Source organism: Amphiprion ocellaris, chromosome 6, assembly GCF_022539595.1.
Source record: "Amphiprion ocellaris isolate individual 3 ecotype Okinawa chromosome 6, ASM2253959v1, whole genome shotgun sequence".
Classification (NCBI taxonomy): domain Eukaryota; kingdom Metazoa; phylum Chordata; class Actinopteri; family Pomacentridae; genus Amphiprion; species Amphiprion ocellaris.
The window spans coordinates 33,723,768-33,735,953 of record NC_072771.1 but is presented as its reverse complement, the minus strand read 5'-3'; the positions used below and the strand labels follow the sequence as shown (position 1 = coordinate 33,735,953).

The following is a 12,186-nucleotide window of genomic DNA, read 5'->3' as shown; positions in this document are numbered from 1 at the left end:
TATATACAGTCTGTGATTGCGATGCAACACTCACATGACAGACTCCCTTCATTCAACAACATATCTAACGCACCTTGTCACCTGTGCAAGGTGTCCTGACTTATTTTCCATTTCCTCTGCACATTTTTACGCGCTTCTGCAGCAACATTACACTTGTTTAGACTTTATTGTGAAATAAAAAATAGCGTCAGTAATCAAGCAGCATTTCAAAAAGTCCGATTATGTCGAATATTGAAGGCTTTATGGAGAAATGACGCATTTGCACCACATTTCTTGGTTCGCTTGTGGACGCACCAGCTTGGTCGCACTCTCCCCACACACACACACACACACACGCACACACACGCACACACGCACGCACGCACACACACACACACACACACACGCACGCACGCACGCACGCGCACGCACGCACACACACACACACACACACACACACGCACCGTGCCGCGACTCGCCCCGCCCCATCTCGTGAACGGACACGCACGTGGCAGCAGCTGCACAGCTCATACAGACTGCAGCCACCGACCAGGTAATACGGAAGTGAATCCAGTGTTCATCAGCCTCAGTTGCCGCACGGCGCATTTGTTTGTCTCTGTTGTGTAGTAGCCTGTCTCATGCAGCGCTAAACAACCGTGCCTAAATTAACCAACTGCCTGCCTGCTTAACAAGCTGGACTACCCATAATAATAATCAGTTAATCAACATAACGTGACAACGATGACCTCACAACCAATGTTATTTGGTGAACTGGTACAGCATATGATCAGTATACTACAACTGAATATTTAGTTTGTGTAGGTTTATTATCAGCCTACATTAGGTAGAGGCAACTTGCTGTGACTTATTTGCTAAATGACAAACAGAAAAAGTAGCTTTCTGCCTTGTTGTCAATCTCTTTTAATTTACCAATTGTTACGGTACAATGTTTTATTGACCCTTTGTGTGTTATTATTAAGATGTTAATTTAAATGCCGTTACAGAAAATGTGTTCCTGATTTTTTTATTTTTTCAGACCTCACACTGTTACATTAAGGCAGCCAGTGGTTCTACACAAAGTGCCCTTTTTTTCCACTGAGCACCTGCCCCACAAAATGTGTGTGCACGCCACTGTCTCCAAGGTAAGAATCAGCTTTTCTGTGTGGAATATAGAAACTGAGTCCATGTTAGGGCTTGTTGGCGCTGTTGAGTCACTTGAACGCTGCGGCCTGTTTAATGCTTTGTGCAGATTTGATCGTGGTGCTTTTCTTCGCCTGTGTTTGCTGCTAATTCCTGCGTTTTGCTGCGGCTGAATCGTGCATGTTTTCATATGTAGTTCTTGTTAATTCGCTCCTTTGTGAGCTGTTTGGCATCTGTGTTGTGATGCTGCCATGTTGTTGTTTTACAGACTGATAGATGGGTGTTGGAGTTTGTTTTTGTTGCATATTACCTACCAAGTTGTTGTTTTTCCTTCTGTCCACTGTCTTGACTTGTGTCTGCAGCAGATGGTGATATAATATAATGGTTTTTGTAAAACAGTTGGTCCTGGGAACTCACTGAACAAGCACAGTTCATCCATAATATATATTCAACTGAGCATTTTAGAAAGAGTTCAGCTCAAAACAAATGGTTTATTTCTCTGCTTGCTTTGCTTCCCTTCACAAAATGCATCCAAACTGCAGTCTTTTATGCTGGTTTTGCATTCATCTGTGTATATTCATGTTGTAGTGCTCGTCTGCTGTTTGCATTGTGACAAGATTCAATTAGATGATGTTACCTGTGATTTAACATTAATTCCACTAAGTTGGAAGTTACATTTTCTGTCTACTTTTAAAACCATCTTCCACCCAGCTGTCTGGGTGATGTTCATTTACAGAGGTGTTTACAGTGTAACCAAGGCCTGCATTCATATAGTTTTCCATATTGCCATAAAGTTTTTGTGACAACTGAATTTCATATTTAGATTTGCTGATAAAGAATTGTAGAAAAGCAGCTAAACACAGAGTAAAACTGCAGGGGAAGTTTCGTGACAACAGATCTTTTACTACATTGGACAATTCCTCTAAATTTGATATAATCATGCATGCAAAATGAATATATTCATTTCTTTTTGTTACAAATGCCACTTAACTGACATTGTTTCCATATCCAGTATATTTTTACATTTGTCCTTGATATAAAGTTGCATACCTGACTGAATAATAATCTTCGACAATTTGACAATTTCTTTGCCGCACATCCACCTTCATGCAGACATAATATATGTGAAATCATCCATAGTTTTGTGATGTGGTCTTGTCAACAACTGCTGACAACGATAGACTCCTTTGTTGTATATTATTAGAAATTTAAAGTCTTTCCTCTTATAAAAAATGTCCAGACTAGGGGAATTAGTTTGACCCAACCATAGAACAAAAGATATTGCTTTGTGCTTTATGGTTACAGCTGATTAGAATTTTCATGCTCAATTTGAGCATGAGAGAGAGAGAGAAAAGAGAGAGAGAAAATATGGTTCAAATCAATTTGATTTGAACCATATTTTCTCTGTTCTGCCTGAGAAAATAGAAAAGTTGTATGTTCCTCTGAAGTCCTTTAATCCAGTTATGGTTCCATGTTGCCATCCTTTATCTCCTTTTTCACATTTCAGGCAAACATTCAAACCTAAATGTCACATTATTCTTATATTAGTCTCATTAGTTTTTTTTTTTTTGCCTTTTATGATTACACAAAGCACTGTGCAGCATTTAAAGTATATTTTTAGATGAATAATCTACTTGTTAACAGACCAATTGATGGTTTTGTTTTGCTGTGTAGCTTGAAAGGATAATAGTGCTTCACTTTAAATGACAAAAGTTAAAGCGGTAATTAATTGCGTATGAAGTGCAGCTTTTAAATCTCATCTTAAACCCACTTTCACTGAATGGCTTTACTCGGGGCTTATTATTCATTTGGCTTTTACTTAGATGGTTTTTGAAATTAATATTTTCTTCATTGCTCTTGTTAAAAGTTTACCTCTGTAATATTTATTTACCGTGTTCCATAAGTGTTTGCTTTTTTAAATCTGGTGCAGCTGCTTGTGATTGTTTCCTTTCAGCACTGTAATGCTGTAAAAGCAATTCATGCTCATCCCTTGACAGTTTCCTAAAAGATAAGCTAAATCAAATCAATTAAATGTTAATAATATCTAGTTGAACTAAGTCTTGGTAAGTCAGTAGTCATACTTTTTGTAGTTTCACTTTTCTCACACTTCGATGCCATATTCTCTAACTGAAATGTCTTTGATTTTCAGATATTTTGGTGCATTTTACAGGGAGGATGTGACTGTAATGAGAGAGTTCTATGAATTGTTGGATCAAACTCCAAATACTTTAGAATCATCACCGGTCAGAAAAACCCGACTCTTTGATGTCATTAACGACATCAGTCTCTCTGTTGTGTTTCTCATTAGGCTCAGCAGCGTTTGTCGCTGCCCGTATTGTCTGGCTGACATTTTAGTTTTGTAGCGAATCATTCATTTTTCCTCTTCAACACTGGAAATTGGTTTGGACGTTGGTCAGGACTGGAAGCCGAGCTTTTCTCTCATACTAGTGCCAGCAGAGCTCCTTAAAGCAAAACACCAGAGTGCTAAACTCCTCAGACATCGCTTGGCTTTACCTTCTGTCAATCAGCATCACCCTTCTTATTCTTTGTCATATTTACACGCAAAGACACACACTTGCACTCACACTGCAGAGTTTTGAGTTTCATAAAAGAAGTCTACTTCAGTGGGAATTTCCCTTCTGTATCATTCTTTCCTACGAGTCTAAGAGGGTCCAAAGTGGACACATAAAAAGATAAAAAGGATTCTGTATATTTAACCAAATTACATAAAAGCTTAAATGGATTTGTGACGAAACCCCAAAGATCAAAAACCATGTCTGCGAAATCCATCATGGTTTTCACAAGCTTTTCCGAGCGATTAGCATTGGCTGGAGCGTTGGCATGGAGTCCAAATCTAAACCATATTCGTTCTGACCCGACACGCTTGTGCGCTCGCAGAAAGTGTCTCTGCCACTAACCCCTGTGATTTATAAACGTTTATCTCACCGCAGTGGCCGAATCAAAGGCCTGGGAAAAGGGGAACAAATTAACAGAAAGGTATTTAGCTTTTGGAAGGGACCTAAATTTGAAAGCCGCAGTATTCATAAACCCGCAGTGCATAATTATGTTTTTATAGCTGTATAAACTGTAAAGTTACCTTGTAATTTCATGGTTACAAACATAGCAATTTGGAGACCCCAGTTTTTGCTTGGGCTTTGTTTGTTTGCATTTTTGTCTAAGAAGTTATGTATGTTTTTTTTTTATTAAAGTGAGCCCTCATTTTGACAGGATGTGGGATTTTTTTTGTTTTTTTGTGGCAAATGTTGCATTAATGTCTGGAAACCACATGAATCTGCAGCAACAGGTGTGCTGTGGATTCTGGCTGGAGGTTTGGTGACTCAGAGGCTTACAACCATTGATCATAGACTGTTGGTTGTATCTGGAACTATATTCAGCTGTATTCAGACTATAAAAGCAAAAGGTTTCCTTCAAACAATTGCAATATGTAACTCACCTGTTGAGAAAATTGTGCTCCAGTCAAAATTAAGCTTTGAAATTAGCATCAACTGAATAATCATTCAGCAACCGAATAACTTGCATAGTGTGGTTTAACAAAGGATACATATATATGTGTGTTTTTCTGCATATACCGACTGTCATTTTTTATTGATGCAATGCTCTTGAAAATGCTAACAGAAGTTTGCACACAGTCTTTGTTTTTCAGTCTCCTTTGCAGGCTTCAAGTGATCTAACAGGGAAAGAATTAAAGCAGCACAATAGCCAAGGAAATATTTCCCTTACAATATTCCCATGACCTCAGTATAATCATTTAAGAGCTCTGAAAATAAATAAACTGTAGTGGAAGACGATAGCCAAGGCGCTTAATGGAAACTTCTGGGTGAGATGCAAGAGTGGGAATTGATTGATTCAAGGTGAAATGGCATTGTGATAGTTGAGAAGATTACTTTTTAGAATAAAGAAAGCCACTGTTGTTGTGATCACAGTAGATATGCAGTTATTCCACTGCTGGAGAGCCAAGAAGAAGCTTAAAGTTGTGTAATAATAGCTTGACTTCTTTTGGGCTGAAACCGTTTCCCTCCTGGCTGCAGCAGACGGGTCAGGTGCTCTAGTTTCATCCCGGCTGCCGGAGCTCCAACATAATTAATGGCCTGTAAGTGCAGCTCAATTGTTCCAATAATTTAGACTGAATGCGGTGAGACTCTTCTTTTTTTCCCCCATAGAAATAATAGTGGAACTCTAAAAGGCCTTAAAACCTGGGTAGGTGGTGATGCTGCAGAGAGGGAAGCAGCGGGAGAGGAGCATTAATCAGCCAGCTGTAAAAGAATGCAACTGTCTGGATGTTTCAGTGTATTTGTGGGTGTGTGGTTCAGTGTTCTGCTGTCAGCACATTTTGAGAAAAGCAAAACATTTGTTTCCGGAGATGCTAATGTGCATCATGTCACTGTAGGTGTCTTGTTGTATTGCGTACATGCAGACTTAGAAAAGAAAAGCGCCCAAAATTCTCTGTAGTGAATATTTGATGTTTTCCGTAGTCCTTTACTACAGTCAAGTGGTTGTCTTTGAGTTTTTGGACTGCTACTGAGAGGAAAAAAGGGACATTTAAAGACATCACCTTGGGCTTTAGGAAGTCATTGAACATTACATATCAAAGGAATAATTGATTAATTGAGAAAAATCACTAATAAAAGTGATGTCAGTTACAATTTGCCAGGCATTTTAAATAATTTAGAAAACAGCAACATATACAAACTGTTCATCAGTATTTCTTAGAGCTCAAGTTCATATGCATGTTGCTTTTTTCCCCCAGTAACAGTCCAAAACCAAATGATATTTAATGAATATATCACAGAAGTGTAGGAAAAGCACCAAATTGTTTAATTTGAACCTGAGAATGCCAAACAGTGGGCAATTATTTTTCTGTCAGTTGAGTAATTAATTACTTGAATAACTTAAGTAGTGAGAAGCATGTATGCACACATATTATATAGTATTTATTTCCATTTGTCTCTCTATGAAATCCCTACTGACCACCATTTACCCATGTTGCAAAAATAAATGTCTGTACACTGAGGAAAAATGACAAACATTTATTCTAATAGAGTTTCAAATAATCACTCAGCCAGCAGCCCAGTATCTGGAACTGGTCGCACTATTATATAAAAGAAAAAATGTATCACATGTGAGAAAAGCTTGAGATAGAAAACACTAAAAACTCTGTATAGAGGGATTCTTGCCACCTTCAAAGTGGTCTGAGGTGGTGCCAATGGAAAATCAGTAGTGTTAAAATAAGAATGGTAAGAAGTGGGACAACACCAAAAAATTAACTGGAGTTTCATTTACTTAAGTGTAATAGGTTTTTTGTTTGTCAAAGGGCCAAAAATAGAAAGATATGCACAGATGTCTGTCAAAAAAGTTAACACAGACTCATTACTTTTACTTCATGTGGACCAATCTTACTGTCATGTGAAATCACCACTCAAGGTCCATTCTACACCAAGAAAACAATGAAAACAATATATTTAGTTGCTTTTCTAATTATCAAAGTACATATTATTTAGTTTTCTCTGGGTTGTGCTTTGTACCATCCAGTTCAACAACAAAAGCATCAAAAATCTCACTTCTTAACACCTTTCTTGCAGCCAATAAAGAGTACAGTGGACCAGTAGGGGGCGCCAGTTCACTGGTTGATGGATTCCAGATCCTGAAACTAAATCTCAGTTTTTCTTCTATCACTGGACCAGAGGTTGTCATAGTGAAAGGTTGTCAGTTGGTCAGATTAAATTTAGATTTTATATTCAAACTGCACCCATATTAGATAAAAAGAAGATGTTTTTATGTCCAGGCACAGCTTGAATTAGCACTTTTATTTAATTTTTGCAGAAAGAGTCCACACACTAAACTTACAAGTGGACCTTCGAGTGAAAACGTGGGATTTTCTGTGAGCCTTTGTCAGTTCCTCCTCTGTCTTGGCATCGGAAGATATTAGCGTTAAAGCAGCTGTGGAGAAGCAGAGGTGAGCCGGAGAGGCCGTAAATCTTCCTCAGCTCACAGAAGTGTTGGCTCACTGACCAAGTGACACGACTTCAAAGAGATTCTCTGTCTTTACATGAACTTGTTACCTTCACTAGTACAGGTTTGGCTTTGCCAGCTGTCTCAACTGTGTGTGGGTGAGTTAGTGGGTTAGTGGTGGGTGGTTTAGTTGTGACATCAGCGGGCCACCAAGGAGCTGCAACTGACACCTTTTGGGTGAAGTTTGGTTTATGTGTGTGTGGGCCAGTACAAACGATGCAACCTTTGCTGTATGCTTATCTTCTAAGGCACGTGTTTATCTTCTAATACTTTCCAAGAAGCTACAGTTTCAATTTGTGTCCTTTACAATATCAAAATCAACTTATTTGGCCAATAGAGCTTCAAAAATTATAGTTTAGAAACTTCAAATTGATCTGATTTTAGTGCTCCTTTAAACAAATATTTATCTCTCAAATTTGCAAATTTACTGCTTTTCTTTGTGATATATGATAAAAAACTAAATATATTTGAGTTTTGGACTGCCGGCCTAACGAAACAAGACATTTTGGAGATGCTTTGCTGGACTGTGGGAACATGTAAAGCGTATTTTTGCTCTTTTGTGACATTTTATGAACCATACAAATGACTTATTACTTAAAATCCAAAAACTCCAGTTAGTTGCAGCCCTATTTGAGAGGTAACATCATTGTTAACATCTCCTGTGCATTGTCAAACTTATTTTGTTTCAGCTTGTTATTGCAGATTTAAGAGCTGCCCGTTCAAAAGAAAAAAATAAACCACTTTTGGTAACTCTGGGAAAAGTCTACCAAAATAAAATAAAGTACACTGTGTGCTGCTTGAATTTTACAGTTCTCAGGCAGAAATCAAATTTGGATTCTTGTTGCGGAACAAAATAAAATACATAATAAAATGTGGGAAGGTGAGCAGAGGTTTTTTTTTTTGGTACCATTTTGTCTCCAAGTGACTCACAACAGTTGGAAGAACAGAAAGTAATAACTGAAAAAGTCTGCAGCATGAAGTTTGACATCTCATGAAAGTCTGATTGGCTGCTGAACAAAGTTTTACTTGTAGAACATGGATGAGTTTTTGCCTAATTTGAGAAGCTGAGCTGAATCTTTTGTCACCTTTTCACACACTCAGGAAAGTTTGTGGGGGGAAATATTTTGCTGAAGGAAACAGTTGCTTTATAGTTGGTTTAAAAAACATAACTTAGAATTTTGGAAGCTGTTTTCATTTGCTAAATGCATAATAATGTGATTTCTTTTCTTGAAGAAACACATTAACCTGTTTGCAGTTATCAGAAAAAGCCCAAACACCCTTGTGGCCACAGATTGTAATTAACTAAAAGCAGCTAATGTTTGTTTTTCTGCTAATATCCCTCTAAAGGGATGTATCACTGTGACAGTCTGGTTTCCACTTGTTGTGAACTCAATCCAGGCTGGTTGTGTGTTGTGGGGCCTGATTTCACATTCCATTAAAAGCAGCGTTCTTCCTGGTATTAATCATTAATTAGTCTTTATGGAATCTATCTTTTGATCTTTTCCATCAGTCTTTCGCCCACCCACTCTCCTCCCTCCTTTTCTTCCCCAGTCCTCTTTTTCTCTGCCTCTTTTCCCATCTCTCGTGTTGGTTGTCTTTCCGTGTCAGAGACTAAGCAAACACGGTCGTGTGTGAGCGCTCTCAGAACTCCACGTTCCTCAGAGACGGGGAGCTCTCAGACGAGCGCAGCTGCGTCTTCATTTGTCGGCCATGTTCGGCATTCTCCAGATATCTGCAGGAGGCTCCTGGGCTTTTCTGTGTTCTGGTTTGACCTCGTGCCCCGTGAAAAAAGCTCTGTGGAAGTTATGAAACGGACAGACACATGAAGAAAGAAAAAGTTTAGTGTGTGGGCAGTATGGGTGAAAAATTCAAGTATTTTGGGGCAAAATCTGCTGAAACAATGAGCTATATTAACCACAATTCTTGTTATCAGTTAATCTGAGCTGACTATTGATTGTTTTAGGGTTTTTTTTAATCTTTCCCACTGTTGCCAAGTGTTGGCTCAAAGGGACTCCGAAGAAAACTTTGGGTTTGTTGGGTTCTCTTGATAAATTTTGTTAAATCTTTACTTTGTTATGTAATATACCTTGAGATGGCATATAAATGGTTTGCACTTCTATAGCACTTTTCTACCTCAGTGATACTTAAAACGTGTTACAATATTTTCCCATTCACACACCAGTGGTGGGAGAGGTGCCATGCAATGCGCTCGCCTGTGATCGGTTTCAGTGTCTGGCCCAAGGACACTTCGGCATGTGGAAGGGCCGGGAATCGATCCCGCCAACCTTGCAGTTAGTGGATATCCTACTCTGAATTGGCACAATATAGATAAAATTGAGTTGAATTGAATCAAATGGATGAAAAAATGGTGTTACATTTCCGGAAATCCAAGGTGACATCTTTAAATGCTTGACCAAAAGTGCAAACCAGATATATTTGATTAATATAGGTGGCTAAGAAAGCATCAAGTATTCTTGACCTGGCCAATTATCGTGGCTGATATCTGGCATTTTTCCATTTATGGGTATCTGTGTTTTTTATTGACCAGTTATTGATAAATTAAATGTGCTACTTCAGTTCTGATGCAGCCTTAGCTTTCTGTCTGTTACTGTGCAGTCTCAGAAATGTCTCTCAAGCAGAGACTGCAAAAACCGAACAAAGAACACAAGCCGTCGCCACAAACCAGGAAATTAGCTTCTCTCACTGTGGCTAAGGCTATGCTAGCGGCCAGCAAGTTAGAAGGCAGCTACAAATTACCCTGAAACAGAGTCTGGATAATTAATAATAATAATTAATAATGCTTTAAGATATGGGCCTTAATGGGAAATAAGTGATAGAACAGTGAAAAGATTAAGAAAATAGAACAGCAGATGTAATTGCAGGATCCAAACTGATCAATCTCAGTCAATCTCGCATAAACAGAACAGAGTGTCCTAAATTAATCACTCCTATTTCTATTTTATAAATTCAGTTATTATTAATGAGCAAACCTCATTATGAATGACAGGTTTTCTGCTATCACGTGCTGTTAAAACATTACATCAAATGTTTACCGGCTCAAAATATTGGTTATCGGCCTTTCTTGATTGCAAATAATCGGTATCAGCCTTGAAAAATACCTTGCTCAATCCTTCCTTGGTTCAATAATTGTTTCAGGTCTAATTCTGATTAAAAAAAATTACTGACATTTTAACATATAAAACAAGACCTTCTGTTCTAAAAACAGTAAGGCTTGTTGGCTGCAACAATTAAAAGCCTAAAAAGGCAAAAGGGAAAACGGTGAGAGAAGAGATCAGGGGGAAGGAGAGGGAAAGTGAAGGAACCTGTTCAGGCTGGTCTCATGTCTAACACAGATATCACCAGGAGGCATGCATGTGTTCTCTTCTGCTCGGCCAAATGAGGTTTTCACTCCCTCTCTTCTTTTTCTTCCTCCCCTACTTCCCTCCCCTTGACCTCTCTGCCGCTTTCCTTCACCTTGCAGGCGTGAATCATCAGACACATCTCTATCCATCCCTCTCTCCCCTCTCACGTCTCTCTGTTCCCCCTTATTATTTTACTGAACTCCTTAGAGGGTTGAAAAAAATCTGTCTCTCTTTCTCTTTCTGTCTTTGTCACTCTCATCTGTTTCCTGGTGCATCTGGCGAACATGAGCGGTGGAAAGACAACAGACAAGTAATAGGAGAAGTGCGTAGGCGAGTGTGTGTGTGATGTGTGGGGGCGGCTGTGCACATCTGCTTGTGTGCACAGACGACAAAGGCAACTGTATGTCTTTGACAAAAAAAAAAAAAAAATCCCATCTGAAAGTTTTCTTGAAGAGTTCTGTACCCTCGCTGAACCGATACCCGCAAAACCGCCGACACTAGAGTCGCTAAACTGTCCAGTGACTGCTGAAATCTCTCAATATGCGGCGATATATCGTGACATGAGGAAGGTACCCTGCATTTCAAAAGCTGGCAGAGAGGCCTGTTGGCTGGAGAGTCTGTTCTGATGATTGCAGATTTGATCCCCTTAACAACAAGTGCATCCATCTGTCTCGGTCCCAACAGCAACTGGATAGAATCATAAGTACGCTGGCTACTTTGTCAGAGGACCGTACCAACTTCTACACAGCTTATGAGTCAATGGTTCATATGTAGTTAAAGTCAGTTTGGACTGTGTTCGGTTTTGAATACTTTCTGTATGTTTTGCTTTTTTTTGTACAGTTAGGGATGGCGTTCCAATTTTGGATGTTGTTCCTGGTCAGGATGATGAATAAATGAGTGAAGTCCAATGCTAACAAAGCTGAAAAGTAAAATCAAGATTCAATTGGGGATTTGAAAAGATTTGGACTTGATATGTGGACTGGATATCAGCTTTGAAAAGGTGTTATCAAACCATATCCATTGGTCACAAAATACATCCAGATGGTGCATAGACTGTTAGTAATCTTGATTAAAGTCAACATTATTTTCCATGTTTTTCACATTATTTAGTAAAGTAACACGTGCACATGCAGGGGCCTACAAGCGTGTTTGGTCTATTTAACTAGTAAGACGCTTTCAGTATCTTCAAAAGATTATTTCATCCACCGATACTTTATTATCCAGTGCAGTGAAACTCATACATTTTAAGTATGGCTTAAATGTTCACATGCTTCTGCGTGCCACTGTACAGTATGTTCTCATCTAAAAAGCTTTTTGAGCAATATTAAAATACAAATAAGACTAATTTGATCAAATAAATTTAAGCTTAGCTTTACTGGTTTAATCTTTGTCTATCTCTTGTACATGTAAAACCTTAAGTACCAATATACCCTCACCAGATTATGAAGATGCAACAATAGGCTGTCTGACAAGCTGTAACAACTGCAAACAGCTGAGACCATCAGTGAATATAATGTTCACTATAATAACATGATAGTGAACTCGGTCAGTCGTGTAAATTTGATTCTGTGTGAAAAAGTTGTAAGATGCCATGACTATGGCTGCAAATTACAGTTTCTTTTCTTGATCAGTTGATAATATGATGTACAGACTCTTTTTTTCTTGATCAATGAAA

General features: G+C 38.6%; 1 long non-coding RNA gene across 1 annotated transcript in view; it reads left to right on the top strand.

Annotated features, from left to right (window-relative positions):
- Positions 1-1,012: 1,012 nt before the first annotated feature.
- Positions 1,013-12,186, top strand: part of LOC118471447 (uncharacterized) — a 129,825-nt gene continuing 118,651 nt past the window's right edge. Inside the window, exon 1 of the long non-coding RNA XR_008601988.1 lies at positions 1,013-1,121. This is a non-coding gene — a long non-coding RNA (uncharacterized LOC118471447). The remainder of the gene's footprint in view (positions 1,122-12,186) is intronic.